Below are 21756 nucleotides of genomic sequence, written 5' to 3'. Positions count from 1 at the left end.
GAAATTGTGCTATTTTTAACAGCCTGTACCTCTTGCTGAAGGCTATAGAGGTTTGTTCTGTAACTTGTTCCTTACATGTGTGCTGGGAGGGGGAAGTATGTTGGGATGGAGGCCCTTTCTCACTGGAGGAAGGGGGTAAGGGTATTTAAAAGCCCCTCTGCAGATAGATATAAAATCGTAAAAGTGAGATTCAGCTTCTGACTTTTGTCATGCACTTTCAGTGAATTTTTCCTGCCTGGCATTGTCTTGGAGGGGCACTTGAGGGTACAGCATGTGCATGAGCAAGCAGGGATGGGAGGGAGGGCAAAAAGCAGCAAGTAGGTAAAACTGCTACTGGCTTTGGGGGAAATTGCTGTGCTCACAGCATATCTGAACTCGATTAATTTATTTCTCTTGGTGGGCGCTTCGTGTGCTTCTGTAGAGGCAGAAAGTTAAAGACTTCATTTTCTCTGCCAAACCTGTATTTTGGAGGATATTCCTCTGTGTCTGCACTTACCAGGACGGAAAGAAGTCAAAACTTTCCCTGTCTAAAAAGCAGCGGGTGGCAGAAAAAAAAAAAAAAAAAAAAAAAAAAAAAAAAAAAAAAAAAAAAAAAAAAGAATGTATCCTCAGTCATAAAGATGGGCAGAGTTAAGAAAGTGGTGGCATAAGAGAAAGTCTGGTTGCTATCTGGGAGCTCCAGCTGTGGCTGGTGAAGGTTCCTGGGCTCTGGGGGCACTGGCAGAACAACATCTCCTTCTCCTCATCCCCACCTCCCCCTCCCCATGCTCGGGCCGTGCCTGGGGCACCGCAGTGGAGCCACAATTCTCCAGTTTTTCCTCATCTCCTTAAGACACTGGAAGTTCTCCACTTTAATCTTTGGTTAGGACAGCACAGGAGGATAATTTAAACAGATCTCTCAGGGCACAAATTAATTCTTAAAATAGTTCTTCCTGGCGTTATAGGCTGAGAGCCTCACATATTGTTTTTCTTTTTATGTTCTTGATACAGTATTTTAGGGAAGGGAAGAGCATGGGAAGACACTAAGCATCACAAATAGGATCATATAATCTGCATTTTCAGAGTGACATTATATCAATGACCAAAACAGGCAAGCTCAATGCTTCAGAGAAAACAAGAAAACAACTTTGATGTTTGGGGTTAAGAAACTTTGCCTTCATCTAACCCTGCAGGTGTTGGACTTTTCTTGTCTTTTCAATGTTTTTGGAATATATATTTTTGTCACTGTTTGCTGCAGGTTAAAATGAGTATCTGTATTTCTGGGAGGCAGGGGTTTTTAAGTGCAGGGCTTTTAAAGTGCTTTTTCTGAACAAAGAGGGCTATGGGGGTTGTCCCTTCCTCCTTCTTAAAGCTGTGTAAGTCAAGAAGTATATGCTGCCTTTTTATAAAGCAGAGGTGTTTTTTGTTTCAAGTAGTGTTACCTGCCTAATGCCATTTTGCTGTTGGCATGCCATGTCTCTGCTACTTTGGTCTTCCTCCATGAAGTGCAAAATGCTCAAAATAGGTCTTTGGTATATGCAGAATCTTGATTGAGTATATTCTATAACTGGCTGAATTGCAATTATACCCATATGGTACACTTAAATATTCTGGAAGTACGTGCTCTCTCAGCTCTGCCCTAGTGTGAGCATGAAATAGAAATATCAAGAATATATAAATATCAATCATATTGATGAATATTAATGTCTGAGTCTGTGAGCAAATTTGCTCACTCCCATCATTTCTTTTATTGTTTTCACAATACACTATTAGTAAAATGGCTTGACAGCGGGGGGTTGAATCCAATCTCTGTCTATTGATTTGAGAGCACTTTTATCTTCCAACACCAAAAGCAGATCTAAACCCTTATTTTATCTAAAACTGTTCCTAACCGAAAAAAGGCTCTATTCAAATTCTATTTCTAGCGGAAATTCTATTTCCAGGCTTATGCATATCAAGAATTACTGAGATTCTTTTCCTTGCTTAAAAGTGATCAAGAAATTGAGAAATGTAGCTTGGAGAAAAACTGAAGGCAAAGTGCTGGTCTGGCTGTAGAGGACTGAGTCTTTTTCAGTAGCAGCTGCTGCTGTCGTAAGAGATTTTGACCATCCCTTTTCTGTGTTCCTTGCTGTGACATTCCCTGGATCCAGAGGCAAGCAAGTGTCACAGTTGGCTTAAATCTGTGCTGTGTCCTACCATACTAACCCAAACAGAAGCTGGCCATGAAAAAATACTGCAGGAACAGGGTGGGGAAAGTTTGAAAACATCTGCAGAAGCTTTGCAGGCATAAATTTAAAAATCTACTTTAGACTCATGTGTCTATATGCAAATGAAGTCATGTTCTGTCTTGAGATTTACAAAAATGATAATAATTAGAAAATGATTGGGATGTGGAGATAAGCAAAGCACTGCTTTAGCTGCTGAAAGCAGGCAATCCCTTTCTTCCTTAGGTAATTAAAAAATGTTTCTATACAATTTCTTTCTGATAAGCAATGCTGCTCACCTCCATGCCAGTTAAACTGCTCAGAATTCCAATCATTTATCTCCTTCCTTATCTGTCCCGTGGGTCTGAACTCTGAGTCTTTTGGACATCACGTACAGAAAACATTCTGCAAGTGATAAGCAGTGCTGTCTGTTACTGTCAGGCTGTGATTGTTTGATCAAGATGTGAGCTGGACGTGGTCCCCTCTGTGCTCCTGGCTGCTCCTGCTGCAGCTGTGGTTTCTTGTTCAGAGGGTTGGAGCTGGGCACCGTGCAGTGCACCATCAGCACAGCTGGCTTTCTCTAGACCCAGAGCTCTGCAGGCACTGATGGACTCAGGATCTGGCTCCAGAGGAACAGAGAATCTTGTTCTCCCACTCGGGGTTTGTTAGCTGGATGTGTGGATGTGCCATTGAAACACTTTTCCATTAAAAAGGGGAAGAAAATAGCAACAGCGGGTCAAGTACTCTGACAACACTTTAGCTATTTACACAGGCTGAAGATCTCTGGGTTTTAACATAAGCCTGTAAATTTGTTATCTTAGTTTAGCCCAATTCTTGCTACTTTTAATGGCCTTTGGGAATGCAAATAGCTCTGCAGTCATATATAAAGATAAGGAGGCTGATTTTTTAATGAAAATGTGATAACAGGCATAATGCTAAAATGAGGCTTTTAAATATTTTAAAAAGTGAGTCAGCATATCAAGTATAACAGGATCACAGATTCTCAAAGAACAATTTTTATAAAACATATTTAAAGGCTTGATTGGTTAATTGGGTATTTGAACACTGAGGATAAGTTTTGTTCTCATTTCTTTTGCTGTGTAGAGAAGAACTGTCATGGGCTTATGGGGAGCAAGATTCTGTTCTGAAATGTGCTCGTGTCCTAGACAAGGTTGTTAATAACTGCCTGGAACTCCATGTAAAAGACCAAAAAATAAGTGAGGAGAACAAAATAGCTTGAGGGCTGCCTTATTGAAGTGGGCTCCATAGAGGAGTGGAATCAGATCAATAGAACAGTTCTGCCTATTAGCTGTCATTAAGTTAATCAATCCTGAATTTTACAGAACAGCTGGAATTCCAAATGAGAGGTGTGGTGTTTTCAGGTGGAAAGAGAACACATTTTACTTGGAAAACCTAGACCAGACTCAGCAATCAAATGATGGAAAGATTACTATTTCATGCTGCTAATGTTCCCCTGCCACTCCACTCCACAGAAATAGCCTGTAGTACCTTGAAGAGTGAGTACAGCTGAGTATCTAATAAACTGTGCTGAAATGTGCCTCTACTTATGTAACTTTATCCAAATAAGAAAAGAAGAGTGCACTTCAGCTGCATTATGCAGGCATTCCCCCTGTGCTGTTTGAATTCAGGTAATTCTGGGATTCCTGTACCAGGGGATGTCAATCCCTGTGTGCCCTACTGCCTTCCTGCAAGGTCATAAATATTCTCTGTCATTGTGAGCTGGGTCCTGTGCTCTTACTTCATTCCCTGAGTAGGTTAAATTAAAAAATACGGGTGGGCTTGCATTGGAAAGTAGTGTGGACCCACCCTGTGAGAGTCAGAGATGTGATACTGAGGTCCCAAAGACATATTTTTGATTGGGGGATTATTTCAAACAAATTCCAGACTGGCCTGTATGTTCTTTAGTAGCTGTTCAGCATCTTCTCTCTAAGCATCATCTGAAATGAAGCCAGTTTCTGTACTCTGAGTCTGCCATAAAATGTGAGTGAGAGCATGGTAGATGTGTACAACTGAGGGATTGAGTCAGTAACGCAGATCTGAAATGAACAAAAGGACTAGAAGCAAAACAAATGTAACTTCATGTGAGATATCTTCCTCTATCCAAAGATATTCATATATACATAATTTTTTTTTTCCTCTGAGGTGTGACTTAAAATCATTCCAGATCTTCCCTGCTCACTTGGCAGCTGTCCAGAAAATCACTGCCCCTGGGTACTAAATGTCTTGGTTGGTTCTACATGATTTGCATGAGAGAATGCAATGATCCTGATTTTCTGTGACAACAAAGCCTCCCTACAGCACACGAGCAAACCAAATTATGTCCAAAGAGTGCAGGATCCCTTCACATTGTGAACAGGCAGTGGTGTACAGCAGGTTCAGCCATGAATCATAACTTGTGAATTTTATCTCCTGAAACAGGGAAGGGACTTTTGCCCTTTTATTTGTTGATATATTTCTGTTGTATGTTAGATCACAAAGAGCCACTGCTGAATCCTCTCTCTTTTATAGCAAGGTTTGAAGTTCCACATTGTAGTTGAATGTTTGTAAGCAGATTGAGCTGTGAATTCACAAGAAAGCTCTGATTCACAGAGCCATTATCTGGCACTGTCAGACTCCTCACTGCAGCATCCCAGTGGCACAGAATCCATGCAGAGGCGTGGAATAGCACCATGAAATACCTCTGAGGTGCCCAGATCCAGCACTGGGCTGAAGGGAGCCTGGCCTGGAGCTGTTGAGCAGGTGGGAGTGAGTCTCCTGGGAGATGAGCTAATTTAGGGTGTTACCTCAGTGACTTGTGACAGCAGAGCTCCTACGTTCCTGGCTGGGGCTGAGAACTGTCTCATCCCAAAGGTGAGGGCCTGCTTGTGAGAACCCCTCATTCTCATTGCAATATTCTGGCTCAGGTTATTACAGCTGTGCAGAAATCAGGGGCAATGCCCACTTTGGGAAGGTGTCTGCCAAAGAGAAGGGAAAAAGGAGAAAGCTCTGATTTGCATAGAAAACAACAGGTTTCTTTAGTTTTGATAGAGCTGTTTAGTATTTGCTGTTTGAGGGCATAGTTTTTTTTAAATAAAGTTCTTGATGTGAAAGAATACTTCTTTCCTTGATAACAACTCTTTAAATTACATGTCTAATAGACCCAACACAGGCTTTCTCCAGGAATCATAGAGAACATTTGTTCATTCTCTTAATGGTACCTGATCTGTTCCTCAAGAGATTAAATTTCTGTAATAGTGCTCCAGAGAAGACTGTATTCAAGGACATGAAATTGCATCAAACTGGCAGTCTTTTCTAGCTGTTAATTTGCCACCAGGAATGCACTCAGCTAAGCGATGGGGAGGGGGAGACAGGTGGAAATGATCATGTTTGGTGTAATACTGGAGTCTCAAAAAGAAAAGACTGCAGAAAAGCCTTTTCAGTATCTGGTGCTGAAATGGAAGTGCTTCTGGAAGGCCTCTGGAAGGCCACAGCCTCTAAAGTTGGAACATTTCTACAGGATGCTGCTTGAGATTGTGTAAACTTTACATGCTCTTTATACTTTGACCGAGTGGGACGTGCTCTGGCACTGTCCTTGGTACTGCTGCTCCCTCCATTCCTGGCAGAGGTGTCGTGTTGCATCCTTTCCCATTAAATCTTTCTTTTGCTGTTGGATAAGGGCAGAATAATCTGTCTCTGAAGTTCACCAGTGATCTGGGGTCATGAGGGTGTGTTGGAATGCCACAAGACTCTTACAGAATTTGATGTGTCATTCCAGTTGTGGTCCATTAGCAGTGCTGTGCGTTGCTACAGGCATTTCATGAGCAGTGGCTGTACCTGCTTTCAGTTCTTATCCCTTTAATGCTGCTTCTTTGTGATCTTTATCAGGTATTAAGTTTTGGTGAATCATGGTCACTTTGGATCATGTGAGAGAAGGCAGAACTGTTAAAATGATGTAAAGTACAGTAATGTCTATTTTTAACTTATATTCTGTATGTTTTACGTTCACATTTTTTGATCTTTGTCCATTGTCTTTCCCCCTTTCATCTTCTCTTTCTCCTTTCTCTTCTGCCCACTCTGATTCTTAAGCGGGGTTTAAGTAAATGAAATAGAATCAGAGAAAGGAGAGTGCCAGCAGCAATGGACCAGACAAACTGTGCACACTCCTTCAAAGTGCAGATGTGAAGCTGTGAAGAACTTACTGTGAGAGGAGTGCATTCAGCACGTTTGAAACCTTTGTTAATGATTGAAAGGGACCTGTATTTGAAATCAGTGAAGGTGGTCGAGAATGGAAAGATAAGTGAATATGAACTTCTGATTTAATAACAAATTTTGAGTGGGATTATTGGTTGCCTTTGAATGAAAATTCAGAGGTGGAATATGGAACTTAGTCCTTATGTGCAGACATCCACTGTGGCTCTGAGAAAGAGTGCTGGGTCTGCTTAGGCTGGGTACGGGTATAAAGTCTCTAAAGATCTTACTACATCTTAGTATCTAAATAAAGTAGTTTATTTATACAAAAGCACATATCTGAAGGCAGAGAGTTCTAAGAGCGGCCTTATTCTACAACTAATTACAAACCTAGGCAAACAAAGTCTAAACAAGACAATAACTAAAGCATAGAAATCTTAACACACAGAGTTCTAATGAAACAGCAAACAAAGCACAAGATTCTTAACAAACAAAGCTCTAATAAAACTATAGACAGAGCATATAATTCACAGCCTCAGGGTAAAGCAACTTCTTATTACTGTCTGCATTTTCAATCGCTGGGATCACACTAACAGAGAGGAATCGATCACAAGTTTCAGACAGGGATCTCAGCCACAGGGATCGTAGTAACAAAAGGGACCCCGAAATTTTAAACTTACACAGAGCCCTCGGCTACAGGGACGCGGACGCAACGGGAAATCCCGAACTGCACAGAGCTCTCATCCGGGGGATCGCGAGGGCAGTGGGGGCCCGAGCCACGCAGGGTTCCCGAGGGTAGTGGGGGCCCGAGCCAAACAGGGTTCTCGTCTGGGGGACCGCGAGGGCAGATGGAGGGTCCGAGCCGCGCAGGGTTCTTGAGGGCAGATGGAGGGTCTGAGCCGCGCAGGGTTCCCGTCTGCGGGATCGCGAGTGCAGTGGGGCCCCGGAGTCCCTCCCCACACAGAGTCCCCGACTGTCCCAACCAGCGCACCGGTAGCAAGTGCTGCAGGGGAAAAGGGGGGACCCCGGGGCCCAGGTCCCTTAGAGCGGGGACCGCGATGTATAATACCTTAAAATCTCGTCTCGGCTCTCTGTTAAGGATTGTTCTTCAGGTTGTAGAGAATGGAGGTTGGATCGATGGATTGAATTGATTAATCAATCGATGCTTTTACTTCTAACTTTGAGGCTTTTTATCTTAAATTGTAAAATGCATATTCATATTTTTTATTTACACTAACTAATCTAGGTACAATTTTAAAGTTCGTAAAACTACGAAAAACAGTATCAGAACTTACGCACATAACATATTTATTAACGCAAAACACTATCTTGCTAGCATAAGGTTTTACTTTGTTGTACATAAAACTCATACTAAAAATGATAAACAGTACCCTACTCTATTTTTGTTATGTCTGTACTCTATCACTAGGCTTGAAGCTGTGTCTTTCTACACTGAACTAGGACTTAGGGCATGTAAAGCTTAAAGCTAAGGGTTAGATTTCTACTTTATGCATTTAAAGCTTTTATACATTTTAATTTTTCTAAAGGCTTTAATTCTATCTCTGTACTTTTCACTCTCTGTGGAGGATCCATGGAAACATGGACTCCGACAGGGTCCTTAGTGGCAGTCAGCAGTTTCTCTTCTGCTGAGATAGTCCATATTGCATAAAATTGGGGTAGAAAAAATATCAGGGAGTCTCCTGAAGACAAGTACGTGAAATATGGAGTTCTGAGATACTGTAGCAACTCAGGCTGCACAAGGACCTGAGATAGCAGAGAGATGCACTCCTTGATGTTTGGAGAATGTAGGGAAAGGGTCACAGGAGAAAACCTGAAAGTTAAAACTCATTCTGAAGGTTTAGATATGAATAAGAATTTCAGCAGAAAAATATCAAGATAAAGGTAAATGCTGTCAGGACTTGGGACAGTTATAAGCAAACTTGCAAATGAGAGAGCGATAATGCACAGAATCCAAGGACTGTATCTGATTCTAAGATTTTGGGAACTTGAAGCAATTTTATACTTAAAGGTAGGATGGAGATGTATCCTTCAGCTCTCCATTGCATAATACAAAGACCTTTTCCGAGAAGGAGTAATTAATAGCTTCTTCAGTAGAAATATTGCAGTATAATTAGGAGCCAGAGAGGTTAAATGGAAATGTAAATGGGGGGATGATGAGGCAAGGATATGCATGGTCATAGGTTAAACCAAAACCTTTCAGAAATGGAGGGCAGAAGCTGAAGTTTGGTGCTGGGCAGGCTGATGCAGAGCATCTTCCTTAAAGTCAGGATAAGGGGATGAGCCGAGGCTGAAGCCCAGGGTCTGGTACTTGTAGAGAGAAAGCCCTGAAAAAAGTTGTGGAAGCTGTTGGAAGCTCTTAAGTGTGATGGTAGTGGAGAGGACATAGCTACTTTCCACTTTCCATTAGAGAAAATACTTCACTGTATAAAATCCTTTACTATATAAAATCTAGGAAACTGCTGATCTTCAGAAGTCCCTTCCAACCCTAACTTTTCTGTGATCCATGAGAGAGGGGATGGTGAGTGGGCTAGGGAGTGACTACTAACTCTCTGGACTAGTTATGGGAATTACAGCAGAAGTAGGATTGGTGAGAGATGCTTGTGTTGGAAGGAGCTTCAGGCACCTCTTCACCTGCCTGCCTTGAGCAAAGCAACAAAGAGAGGTTTATTTTGCTAGCTCTAAGGCACCCTGCTCCCTTTCAGAAACACCCTGCCTTCAGAATAAGTACCTGAATAACACAGTAACCAGAGATGTGGCCTGCTGTATGGGAGGTATGGTGGTGGAAAGGCAGCAGCTCTCTTTGCCAGGGAAAAAGATTCCCAAAACAACAAGAGGAGGAAAATGGTTAAGGTCCCCCTCTTGCTCAGGGAAAGGGCTCTGCTTCTCTCATTTTCCCCTGCACCCCCAGTTCTGATTGCCTCTGCCCTTACTGCTGCTGGACTGAAGGTGTTGAGAGACAGCCTGTGTGCTGTCTGCGTGATAAATGGTCAGTGGCAAGCAATGTCGGGCTATTACTATTATGAGATACTATTTTGTGAAAGAAACTGCAGGTGAAAAGTGCAGATGGACCATAATTTCTCTGAGCAGGGTTTTGTCCCAGACTGCTGAACAACATCTGCTCACAGAGGCATAACAGGGGCTCTGCTTTGGGATCTTGTCTTGTCAAACAGCCCTGCAGTGCCAGCACTGTGGCTGTGCCTGTAATGGCCTTGGCAGGAGGGGCTGGTGGAAGGGCGAGGCAACCTCCTTGCTTTGCTGGTGAGTGAGGAGCCTTGTTGGAAGGCATTTCCCTGCCTCAAACAACCACCTTAAAAAAAAAAGCTGAAATGCAGATGATCATGGGCAGAGGATAGAGCAGTTTTGTTAGAGCTGATTTGTGCTGGGAGGGAGAAGAGTCAGTGGTGGGATCCTGGTGAGTCGCCAAGGCAGCAGGAACATCCAGACATCATCTCTCTGCTGCTCCCTCAAACTTGGTGTGCCCCTTTCAGCCCCTTGGTGGGCATCCACCACCCATCCAGGGTGCCAAAAAAATATCCCTTGTGCACTCATTGCATCTCTATAAATACACAAGTCCAAGCTGAGCAGGAGACCAAGTCCTGAGTGTGTCTCATGGTGAAGGAGGGTGAGAGAGACTGAAGGAAACTCATGAAGAGTTAAGCTGAGCTCACAAATTCAAAGAACATGCAAAAAGCTGTTAGAAAGGGGAAGAAATGAAATACCAAAACCAAGCAGATCTGGAGGCTGAATTGTCTCTTTTTTTTTTTTTTAACCCTTCAGCTTAACATCCTTTTTTGGTCTGAAAACAAATGGCTGTTCCTTTTATTGTTTATAACATCATAAGATATATAAAATAAAAGTAAATTTTACATAAAGTTTCACAATGCTTTGGCTAAAGTAGTTTCTATTGCTGCTTAACTGCTGCTGAGCTTGAAATTGGAGAGATAATAAGGCTTCATCTGAAGCAATTAGTCTGCAGTTTTTGACTCCATTACCTTCAGTTATGTCTGCAGCCAAATAGTTACATGCAGATATTTAAGACTTAGTTGTAGTAAGATATTGTCAAAAGTGAAATCACAACTTAGACTTTAATTTATTGTTAATTTAGACTGTCAGAGATACTGTAATAAACATATAATAGCATATTATGTGGAATGCATTTTAGGTCATTAATTTAGCTTAATCACACACTGTGACCAACCTCTCAACTCTTTTTGTGTTGGGTTTAAAGGGGTCTGATACTTAATCTTAATGTGGTTGTAGGAATTAACAAATGGTACTGCACTTAAGTGTGCTGAGAGCCTCACACTTTCCTGTTTTTGTTTTCATGGCCAGGAGCAAAGAGGTTATTTTCAAATGCATTTGCAGCACTTTGTGCCTACTAATAGAAGGAAACTCAAGGATGGACAGGAAAAAAACATGTTGCAATTTAGCCCATATTAAATGAGAGAGAGAATAGGCGTGGGATTACACATGGAAAAGCAGATGATATAGGTTGGAGGATGTAGTAAGGAAAAACTTCATGCTTGTTATTATTCTGAGATATGGTGGTGTTAGAGAAAAAGGAGCAATTGCTCAAGGTGGGGAAGCATCATGAAACTTCTTTTTTTAATTACCTAAATCTGAGATACTGCAGATGTCATAGCAGTGAGTGTAATAAGAATTGACCAGTCCTCAAAGCAAGAAATTTGTTTCTGAACTTTGCTTCTTCTTCAGAATCCCTGGCACATCACAGTTTAGTTGATTCTAATACACTAACAGCCTTCCTTTTTCTAATTTTCATGTCCCAATATCTGTGATTTAAAAGTTAATTTACAAACATTGCTGAGAATGCTGATCCATTGAATCTAACAAGGATTTGAGATTAATCTTTGTAAGCTTAATCATTGGAGGGTGCAGTTGCATTAAATTGATTTATTTTCCATGGTGTTTTCTTCAAAAGGTGCAACACATGGTTTTATGTGGATTATATTGGTGGTTGACTTTGCCATTGCAAGTCCTGGTATAATTGGAAGTTTTATTCCAAAGCTAAACAAGCCAGATAAAGAGCAGTTGTAAAAATATGGGACAGAAAAATCCAAGGAGAAATTGATTGAAACAGCCCTGGAAAGTACTTAGCACATAAAGTTTGTGCATTAGGGAGATTATATTGATTGGGAAATGCTTTGATTTTGGTTGCTGAGGGCTCTTCAGTGCTTGCTTGTCCAAATCAGTATCTCTTGGCACGACCAGCTTACCTCAGTTACTACTCCTCTGCTTGAGAAATGTTGCCTTCCCACCTTTGAGGGTGATAATAAGTAAATACATGATGTCTTCTTTTGGTTTTGTGCCTTGTTCACAAACTGGCCTTTCCAAAGCCCTTCTGGGAGATTACAGGACTGAGTTGTTGTGTATGAGGCATCTTCTGCTCACACGTGTTAAGGAATTCAGTGTTGATACTGGGCTGTATGATGACAGAGCATCCCTGTGTAAAACAGAACTTCAAAGAAGTCTGGAAAGTGTATGTATCTGAAATGTGAGATGTTCTGCATGAGTGTCTACACTGAGAATAAATCTGCTGATTTCATCAAGCCATGAGCTGGTCCCTGTACTATCTTTCACTATCTTGAAAACCCTTTTGAAGAAAATTGAGGTTTTAGTCTACAAGAGCAACAAACTTGTAACTAACAGACTTATTTCAGCTGGCTCATTCTGTTTTCAAGTGGCTTTTATTATAGAAATGGCTGATATTACAAACAGTTCTCTGTACTGTTCTATCATGGTGGAGAGAAGTGCTTCTTCAGATTTCTCTTAGGTTCTCAGACGTGTGGAAATCTGATGGAGCTCTGTCTGAGAATGGACTTCAGGGTTAGGACCACAATATAAATTAGGCCTTGTATATATTGGAATAAGGTTGTGGGTCTGCTTTCCTCATTATTTGTTTCAGAAGATTTATTTTATCACTTGTTGGCTCCCATCCTCTTGCTTGTGAGGAAATACTGTCCACACTGGTCTCCTGACCTAGAGCTGGGAGGTAACTGGAATGAACTTGGGGACCATATAGGTTCCCTGCCAAACCTCCACTCTAGATAGTGTGCTTCCTATGAATTCCTGTATGTTCCTAAAATTCCTGCAATCTCCAATAAATTGTAGCCCTTCTCCAGTCAGTTATAATGCTCTTAGCATCTGGGTAGTAAACCAGTGTTATCAGTAAATAACTTGTCATCTTGTCTGTCATGCCAAAAGGAAGCGGTTTTTTTTTTTTTTTTTTTTGTTTTTTTTTTTTTTGTTTTTTTTTTTGGTTTTTTTTTTGTTTTTTTTCTCTTCAGCATCCTGTTGTGAATTCCAGAGAGACTCAGGTGATCAATAGCACACAGCCACTGTCACAGGCTAAGCCCAGGTTTTAAGTCTTCAGTGATCTCTCTGCTGTAAATTACAGCTGTTTGATGCATAGCTGTTTTTCTGTAAAATGCAGTTCATTTGTGCAAGGATATTCCCATTAAATCATCCAACTGAAAATATGTTGGGGAAACCTTTCAAATCTCCATGGAGCTCTGCCTGGGGATGGGTGGGGAGCTGGCTAAAAGCTTGTGGGTCAGGATTGAAAGGGGGGCAGGGACTCTGAGAGCAACCCTGAGGAAAAGAACCTGGGGGTGTTGGTTGGTGAGAAGCTCAACATGACCCAGCAACGTGAGCTGGCAGCCCAGAAACCCAACCACATCCTGGGCTGCACTGATGCCCTGGGAAGGCTGACCTGGAACAGAGACTGGACAGAGCTGGAGAATAAAGTAGATATTTATTGAAAGGCCTTTAAGGGTAAACCTTGAACAAGACAGGGACTGACCAGGGCTACACCCAAGGTAGACTTAGAATGGTCACAAAATGGACAAATGGTCACAAGGTCTCACACTTTTATAAGTTTTGGTTCATTTGTATATTGGAATTTAATTGTCCAATTACAGCTTCAGGTTGAGAGGTCCCATCCTTCTTGTTCCTCCCTTCAGTCCACCATTGTTTGTGCTTTTGGGCCTGAAAGTTGTCTCTGGTCCTCAGCTGGAAAGGATTTGTTTTGTCTCCCTGCTCTGTGAAGAGAGCTGACAAACATTTAATGTGAGGCTCAGCACTGCACCCCATGGCAGCACAGAGTCTGAAAACATGAAAGCTAAAACTTAAGGAATCATCATCACAAGAAACGTGGCCAACAGGTGGAGGGAGGTGATTTCCCCCTTTCCCTCTGCTCTGGTGAGGCCCACCTGGAGCACCGTGTTCAGCCCTGGGGTCCCTGATATGAGAAGGACAGAGGAGGCCAGAAGGAAGTTTGGAGAGCTGGAGCACCTCTCCCATGGAGACAGGCTGAGAGGGTTGGGGTTGTTAACCCTGGAGAAGAGAAGGCTCTGGAGAGACCTTAGAGAACCTTCCAGTGCCTAAATGGGGCTATGAGAGAGCTGGAGAGGGGCTTTCTACAGGTGCAGTGATGGGACAAGGGATAATGGCTTTAAACTGAAGGAACAGGGGTAGATTGGATATTAGAAACAAAGTCTGTACTGTGAGTGGGGTGAGGAGCTGTGACTGTCCCATCCCTGGAGGTGCTCAAGGCCAGGCTGGATGGGGCTCAGAGCAATCTGGGACAGTGGAAGGTGTCCCTGACCACAGCAGCAGGTTGGAATGGGATGGTCTAGGCCTAAGTCCCTTCCAACCCAAACCATTCTATGATTCTATGGTTCCACATTGTGTACATTTGGACCATAAACCTAGAATTTGACCTAAGAATTTCTGTGTGTCTACATAACAATGTAAAACCAAAGAAGACTGCAAGCAAATTTAATGGGATGAGGAATTACCAAATCAAAAAAGAAAAAATCTCGTTGTTTTCTCATTGTTCTAAAAATGTTACTGCTGCCCAAATGTGCAATAAACTTCTGGGTTTATTCTCAAAGGTTTAAAATATCTAAAAATTTAAACTTTTTTCCCCATTTTGATACAGCTGGAGTTAATTACACCCCCCCCCCCCCCACAATTAACATCATAAATCTCTTTCCCACCTTGCTCTGGGAGAGTAAAGAGGGCTTGGCTGGTTGCTATTTCTGTAATAAAGCATTCTGGAAATACTGTTTTATGTACACAAAGATATGAAGTAATTGAGCTCAACAGGCCATGTAAAATACACATGAGAAATAAAGTATGTACTTGAGGCTAAAAATATAATCCTAAATGAATCCTTTTGGGATGGTCTGTGCTCATGGTACTTCTAGTCCTCTCCCTGCACGTAGAGCTTATTTCTCTTTGCTTTTGTTTCCCAAATAGCTTTTTCTTGTCATTTTTCTTTGGCCTCTATGAAGAAAGTTGGAGAAAGAATCAATTCTTTCTTCTTATAAGTTGCTAGAGCAAGGTCTACTGTAATACACAAATTGTTCATAATCCCAGAGAGCAGAAGAATAGATGTTGCAGAGGTTTGGGGAAGAAGTTAATGAGAGATTTTAATGAATCTACATGAGTGTGCTCTTTCTCTGTGGAGTCACTGTTCAGGGAGACTGTGGTACACATTTTTCAAACCATCTTCCAGATTATTTTTCCTTCAGTTCTAAGCAGGCACTTACATTTTTGTTCACAAATGCCTATGGGTTTCAAGAAACACAGACTCCAGTATCCACTAAGCCTTTATTTTATTTTTCCTTGGCCCATTTCTTGAGTAATGGTTTATGTTGTTCACAGAGGAAAAATCAGGAATTCTCTTGTTTCAAGTTACTCACCAAATACTGTTTGTATTTTTATGTGTGGTTTGCTCCTTGTCAGGTGTAATGCATAGCTTTTATTTATTTTTATTGCCAAAACTGCTGTTAAAACAAGAGATGACAGTTGCTCCAAGGAGACTGAATTGAGGTGACACTCAGATGTTTATACTTCATTACTTTTCACTGCCTTGACAGTTCCTGTAGAGTTTCTTTCAATCATAGAAGCCTTCAATTATGATTAGTGCATGGCTGCCATGCCAAAATTCTATGAGCTGTGTTTCGTAGAGTATTCATCAACATGGATGGTACAACTAAATCAAGAATAGATCAACTTCAGTTAAGGGATTCTTCAAGACTTGCTGTGCTGGCAGTGTGCAAAAGTGAAGACCTGTCTGAAAAAGGTGTGGCGCTCACTTGTCCATTTGTGCTGATTCTCTTTTCATATAGGAACTATAATTACATTGTCCTTTTGCTTTCATGTTCTGTGAGGGAGGAGAGGATTCTCAAAAAACTTGTAGGAAGCCATGCTGTTAGCTCAAGACTGATAAAAATCACTCCTGTGACATTTCAGTGAACAAGAGAAGACTGGGAGCTTTCTTTAATATAAATAACTAAATAAAACCCATTTGTGACCCTTGCCTGGGAGAATGACGGAGTAAAGGGAGGAGATATTTTTGCAGAAGCAGGTGCTGCTGTTGGTGGTCTCTCAGCCCCCCTGTCCCTGCCTGGGAGGTGTTTTCAGAGGGTTTGGAGGCTGCTGTTCCCCCCTGCCTCCTCTGTGCTCCCGCCCTGACACCGCCGCGCTGGCAGATGGCTGAGGGTGGCACAGAAGGCTCCTGTCCATTTTTAGCAGCAGATTTCAGTGTCTGCTAGCCACTTACTCCTTTTGTCATTTGGGCAATGCTTCACACTCTGGCCACATTATTTAGCTTTTAATAAGCTGGGGCAGCTCCTCAATTTTTTTTTTTTTTTTTTTTTTTTTTTTTTTTTTTTTATTTTTTTTTTTTTTTTTTTTTTTTTAAAGAACATTTGAGACAAATATCTTCCTGAGTTTTTTCCTGGTCATGCTGCTGAGTGATGTGATTCTGTTTGTTGGGAAATGCACCCTGCATGCGTAAAACACAGCTAGAATTACTCAGTGAGCTTCAGAGACTTGTTTAGCTAGCTGGGATTTGGCAGGAGATGACCAGTTAACATGAAAACCCAGGAAGAAAATCCAACAGTTGTGGGAGATGTTGAAAGTAACAGATGAGAAGAGATTGCTTGCAGAATTTTAATTCTACACAATAAATTCTTGCTGGCAAATTGAAGTGCTGCTTGCTTTTCAGGGATATTAGAGAGCTGGAAATAATGCCTATTTTAGCCAAGCAATCATCTACTGCCTTTTGTTGACAGACAACTAAAACCTGAGCAGGGAAAAAGACTAATTAATCATTACTTTATGTAACCTTTACCAGCATGATACAACATTTGCGTTTGAGTCCTAGTGTGCAGTGTTCATTTAAATTAAGTCTAGTTTGTTTGGGTTTTTTTAATTATTATTATTGCTGTAAGATCCAGGAACAAAATTAGTGGAATTACTGTTTTCAGGGAACCTAACAGAGTTAGTTGTCCAGGTCCAACCAAACATGTCAGTCTCAACTGTCTCCACTTTCTGTACACCACATTGTTGCTAAATGATGCCCAGGGGAGAAATTGTTGAGTCGTGATAAATTGTTGAGCATCCAAAAGCTATTGTTGGTCTCACTGGGGACCACTGAAAGCTCAGTGCTCTTGAAAATCCAGCCAATTGTGCAGGTGCTTATGCATGGGCTTTGAAGGCTCAGTTTTCTTGCTTTTTAAAAAGGATGTTTTCTTAAAAGCTTTCTGTCATTACTGGTCATTTGTTTTTTCCTCTGTTTTCTTTTGAAAACATCTGAAAAATAGCACACTTGAAACAAACACATTTGAACTCCTGTGTAATCAAATGACGGAATTTAATTCAGGAGACTGAGGGTGGTCTTTTGGACAGTATTAAGAAGGAAAAGGCAGCAGTTTTTCAGATTTTAGAGCATTAGATAGCCCTGAGTTTTGTCTTTCCCTTTGCATCCAAGAATTAATAATGGAGCTGAACTGTCATTTTAGTTATAGAATATGGTTTGTTTTCTTTTTTTAGTTGTAATAGGACAGACTCTGAAAGACCTCAGGACAGGAGATGCTTTCCAATAACTGTTTATATTATTAATGAGAATAAATTTTAATTATAGGGTTATGTTATTTAAATATATCTTCCTTGCAGAAAGGTGTGTGCAGCTAAAATGGCTCTTTCCACAGATAATACCAATAATAGCTAACACATTCTTCATGCTTTATGTCTTTGAATTGCTTTTAAAAATATTCTTTCTGACATCTCAGCGATGTAGGTAAACTGCATTACCCACACTTGGCAGAAAGGGAAGTTTAACACAGGAATGGAGTGGCTTGCCCAGGGCTGTGCTACTCCTGTATTTCAGGCTCCAAGCCCACGAATTGCAGTGATGATCAGGGCTGTGGGGACAAAGAGTTTGGGTCAGCACTGCCTTCAGGCAGTTTGTAGACATGTCCTACATTGCTGAAGCACTTTGAGCATGTTAACAATGATTTATTCATCCATTCATTCCACTACTCACATTTGGGTTGTTTTAAATGAGATCAGGCACATTTGGATCTTTGGATCTTTATGGGCACTTCTAGAGACTTGCATAATTTAAAGAATCTCCTCCTAAACCAGGCTGTAGTGAGCAACCATGGGTGTCAATAGTCCATCAGAAGAATATGTGCACACTGATTACATATGCTCATGTGTGCACACACATACAGCCCACCATGAAAATCACCAAATGAATCCTCGTGCCTGGCAGCATTCAGTGAACCCTGAGCCCAAGAGCAAGAAATCACTTTAATAAATCGAAAATGCTTCCAGAGAGGTGTTAGGCACTATCTCTCCCCTTGGAGATGCAGCATTTTCCAGCTTTCACTGGATTTCTACTGGCCTAAGTAATAACTGACCAGGGAAATAAAAGCAGACTGGTGCACCACTCTCGAAAAATGCCTCATCCCACCAGTAGAAAATAGTGAGATGGTTCTCAATTTGAAGTGGTTTGCTATTTGTTCCTGAAGGAAGAAGAATTTCATGATATCTGCTGCTTTGTTCAAAAAAAATCCAAGTGCCTTGGGTCAGTGCTTTGCAGTGACAGGGCAAAAGGAGCCCCAGAAGTGCCTGTTGGATGCACTGATATTGCCTCATCCTGTAGCTCAGTGCCTCACTCTGTTAATGAATTTAACCCCGTGGCTGGATGCTGGCATAGCTCATGAAGCCTGAGCAGACTCTTTTGGCTGCCTGCTTAGTCTTCCCAGCTGTAAGAGGCTGCACTCTTACCTTTAATTTGTGTTTCTCCATCCACAGGGAGAGGATAGAGGCACAAATTGATGATCCAGCTCTGTGTCAGACCCAGATCTTAACCCTTGCCTCCCATGCTGTTAATTCTTTCTTCTGTGAATCAGCCTTTCTCCCAGAAAATTCAGTGTCTGCTGTCACTGCCAGTGACAGGAGTTATTTTATTATCTGCAAACACGTTTGCTTCCCTTGAGCAGCAGAGTATATGTCATTCCTCAGTGGGCAAACAGGAATGGCATGAGGGACAGGTGAACAGTGCTGCTTTTAGCTGTTCCCCTAGACAGATGGTTCTGTGGCCATGGGTTGGTGGTCTGAGAAAAAGAAATATGATGAGGTTTTCAGGAAAATCCCTGAAATGTCTCTCTTTCTGCTTTTCATAGCATGGCAAAATGACAGCATTTCTCTAAGCTACAACTAATGAGGGCAAGAAGACCTAGAGAAAGTGTGGAGGCTGGAGGAGAGGAAGCCTTCCCTTGAAGATAAATGTAGTGTGTTAAAAAATATATATGTGGGGATGAGGAAAAGTGACTAGTAAAATAAATCATCACCACCCTCTGCTTCTTGTTGTTTCTGGAAATTCTGCATCTGAAGCTATAGATAGCTTCTTTCCTGAAATACTCCAAGTGGTCTTTCCCCTCCCCTTTGGCTCTAGCAATGTTAGTGGCATAGGGCTGGCTGGGCAGCCCTGTATTTCATGCAAGAAAAGGATTCTGGCCCTTGATGAACTCCAATAAATGCTGGTTTTTAGAAGTATTTTTCAATGCAGTATGATAGCTTTTAATTAAACTAGTCAAGATACTACTTTTATTTTCATTATATCCACGTATTACCCAACTAATAAGTGCTGACATGTACATCTAAGTGGAAATACTCACTCAAAACCAACCTCTCCTATCCAAAGGAAAAAAAGCAAGTAAGTTTTGAACCAAATGTTGGGAAGCTTGAAAGAAGCCAAAATGCCTTATTTAAGGACTTTTCAAAGAGCAATCTTTGATATTAAGAGTGGTTTTTGGAGCCTAACACTGATGTGTTACTATCTAGGACTTCATGCTCAGTCGTTGAAGGTATCAGATGGAGTATAAGGACCAATAAAGATGTTCTGATAGCTGAGGAGGTTAAATGTGGTCATGGGGCCCCTCACACCATGTGCTGTAGTTTCTACATCATTTTGAGTGATCCCCTTGGCCAAATTTTTTACAGATTTAGCTCTTCCCCATTTGTGCCTTTCTTTTTTTCTTTTTTTTTTTTTCTTTTTTTTTTTCCCCAGTGCTTAGCTGGATACAGTTTTTAAATAAGAGTCTGGATTCTAAACTTTCTTTTTTCTGACTTTCAGAAGTGCTAGACATTTCTAACTACAATTGAACTAGATAGGAGCTATACTCAACTATATAAAGTTATGATAATTGCTCTGAATAAAATCAGATCTCAGGCATCTGAAATTAAGCACCCTAAATTAGCAAAATGTTTGACCTTAATCACTCTCTGACTCAGCTCCCCATCTGTATGATGGGATAACATCCTCCCTTTGCCACGTAGAGGTGCTGTGGAAGGAAAGCGATGAATATTTGAAGCACTCCTGTATTGTAGTGATGAGTTCCATAGAAACCTCTGTGAGAAAAATGATAACTCTGCCTCTGGAGCAGGTTGGGACTGTGGGCTGCAAATGCAGTGAGGATCAAATGAAATATTGAAGAGACCTCATTACGTGTGAGCACCAACCACTTGGTGCAGTGTCTGAGGCAGTTGAAAGTGTGTAGGATGTGTAATTAGACTTCTGCACAATACAGAATATGTACAGGGGGCTGCATTGCAGCTCTTGAACCTTGAGGTTGAATTTGATGTTGCCCAACTTACTGCCTATGTTTGAACCTTAACTTTAGGGTAGATTTAGTCTCTTACTGTTGATTACAGGTGAGATTTTCAAAAGCTCTTTCTCTCTTGCCAGTAGAGATAACAGGAGTTTATGGATGGCTTTAGTGGGAGCAGAGCTAGACCAGTGTTGAATATTTTCAAGTCACAAGCAAGAATTTATGTTGCACATTCCTGAAAAATACACCGAGAAAAAAAATGCAGTGTTTGATGCTTGAACTCAGTGAAGTTCTTGTCATTCCTAAGGGCTGTTAGCTTTTTCTATTAAGAACAACCTTGTATGTGAGATGCTAAAATTAGGTATTGGCAGTGTTTGTTGTTGTTTACCAGTGCATAACATGAGTAGGCACAATTTCTCTTATTAACCTTGAATGCAGAATTCCATTGACCTGGTTCTGAACATCACAAACCTTGTGGTAACCTCCAGAGGCTTTTATCTGACATGCTCTGAGTGGTATTTAAATGACCCAAAGTCGAGTTTTAGTATTATTTATATTGCAGAAAGCATCAGAGATCAAAACCTCATTGTGTCAGGCTCTTATCAGACACTGCCATGAAGATCTGGCAGTGTAAACTGACAAATTGAGTTTTCTTATTCCTGTTTTACACAGAGAGGAGGCAGAATCTGGCCTGCAGAGAGCAGAATTTGTTTTATGCTCACTGAAGAAGAGGAGAGGCTTCCTCAAAGTCAGGCACAGGATCTTTAGTAGAGTCACTAGCAGTATCCAGAGCTGTTGGGTCAGAACTGTAATTTTAGCTGCATTAATTCCTTTCTCATCTCCTTTGCAGATACAGTCTTCCAGCCTGCACACTGAGATTTTGCTTTTTTTTTTCCCCTACCCATTTAAAACTTTTTTAGTCCCTTTTACATAAGCATTGTCTTATATTATTAGCAAATAATTGTCTTCTTCTGCAAAAAGATTTTTTATCATAGCTTTTCCCATGGCACTTACTGTGTCCCTTTTGAACTTTGGAAGTCAGAGTGTACTGAATTGATGGTACAGTGTATTCCTCCCACCTCCATAATAATTTTCTCCCATACCCTTGGCATAGACTCCCTGATCCTGCACATTTTCTTAGCAGTAAAAAAAGAGCCATTTGAACTGCTACAATTTATGTGATCTCACAGGGAAAAAAAAAAAACAACCCCACATTATTTCCTTAGAAGCAGCAAAAGCAAATCGAAGTGTTCCTCACTGCCAGAGGAGGAATTGGATTGAAATACTTGTCTTAGCCACAGGAAGCTTTCCAGTCTCACAAACCAATGGAATGCTTTAAAAAACATCTTTTAAAAACATCAGCTCCCATGGAAACCCACTGGCCCAGCAGCCTGTCTTTTTCCATTGTTTCATGGGTTCCACCTGCCGTGGTG

The 21756-nt window shown here is 41.2% G+C and overlaps 1 protein-coding gene across 4 annotated transcripts in view; it reads left to right on the top strand.

Moving 5' to 3' along the window:
* Positions 1-21756, top strand: part of DPP6 (dipeptidyl peptidase like 6) — a 544817-nt gene that overhangs the window by 292632 nt on the left and 230429 nt on the right. The window lies entirely within an intron of this gene.

The sequence above is a fragment of the Prinia subflava genome, chromosome 1 (assembly GCF_021018805.1).
Source record: "Prinia subflava isolate CZ2003 ecotype Zambia chromosome 1, Cam_Psub_1.2, whole genome shotgun sequence".
In the NCBI taxonomy this organism is placed as follows: Eukaryota; Metazoa; Chordata; class Aves; order Passeriformes; family Cisticolidae; genus Prinia; species Prinia subflava.
Note: the sequence above shows the minus strand (reverse complement) of the source record. Positions and strands in the feature narration are given on the sequence as shown.